General features: G+C 45.4%; 1 non-coding gene across 1 annotated transcript; it reads left to right on the top strand.

The window, feature by feature from the left end:
• The first annotated feature begins 137 nt into the window (after window positions 1-137).
• Window positions 138-286, top strand: LOC112067052 (small nucleolar RNA SNORA57). The gene has a single exon (XR_002893054.1). It is a non-coding gene; the product is annotated as a small nucleolar RNA SNORA57 (small nucleolar RNA).
• The last annotated feature ends 825 nt before the right edge of the window (window positions 287-1,111 follow it).

The raw sequence follows: 1,111 nt of genomic DNA, 5'->3' as shown, positions 1-1,111 counted from the left end.
TAAAGAAGATGTGGCACATATATACAATGGAATATTACTCAGCCATAAAAAGAAACGAAATTGAGATATTTGTAGTGAGGTGGATGGACCTAGAGTCTGTCATACAGAGTGAAGTAAGTCAGAAAGAGAAAAACAACCCTCCTTTTCTCGGCGGGGATCGGGCTTGCGGTCCCGGTCCATGTAATGTACAGAGGTGGAGGGAAAGGGCTCTGGCCCCCTTGGCGTCATGTCTTCGGTACCAGTGGCTTCCAGTCTGCAGGTTCTATCCTCAAGCACTGGGATATGGTGGAAAAATAAATAAGTAAAGAAAAACAAATACCATATGCTAACACACACATATATATATATACATGGAATCTAAAAAAAAAAATGGTTCTGACAAACCTAGGGGTAGAACAGGAATAAAGATGCAGACATAGAGAATGGACTTGAGCTCATGGGAAGGGAGAAGGGTAAGCTGGGACAAAGTGAGAGAGTGGCATTGACATATATACACTACCAAATGCCACAGGACCCCTGCTTCCTCCTGAAGGGATACAGATAAAGATCTGATGCTTATCTTTGATTTGTTCTTCAGAAACTAAGACCTTCCCCCACCCCACCAAAAAAAAGTGGAGGATGGTGACCACATGCTGACCACAAGCACACAGACCCCAGACTGGTTGGAACCAGGCTGATAATTAAGGGTCCTGAAACATCACCCTGTTACCTCTTTAGCAGCCAATCAGAAAGAATGTCCACAAGCTGATCCCACAGCGTGTAATCCTCATTCCTAATGTCGCCTTTAAAAACCGTCCCCCGAATACCATTGACGGGGATGGGGTGTTTTGAGAACTAGTTGCCCATTCTCCTTGCTTGGCACCCTGTGAAAAATGCTGTACCTTTTTAGCGCAACCTAGCATCAGCAGTTTGGCTTTGTTGCATGTTAGGGAAGCTGACCCAAGTTCAGTTGGATAACATTAGTCCTTCTACCGCAAGGTAGAGGGAACAGTAGAGTAATTTCTTTTTTTTTTTTTTTTTTTTCTTTTGTGGTACGCAGGCCTCTCACTGTTGTGGCCTCTCCCGTTGCGGAGCACAGGCTCCAGACGCGCAGGCTCAGCGGCCATGGCTC

This window comes from Physeter macrocephalus, chromosome 1 (genome assembly GCF_002837175.3).
Source record: "Physeter macrocephalus isolate SW-GA chromosome 1, ASM283717v5, whole genome shotgun sequence".
Lineage (NCBI taxonomy): Eukaryota > Metazoa > Chordata > Mammalia > Artiodactyla > Physeteridae > Physeter > Physeter macrocephalus.
This window is presented reverse-complemented; position numbering and strand designations above follow the sequence as displayed.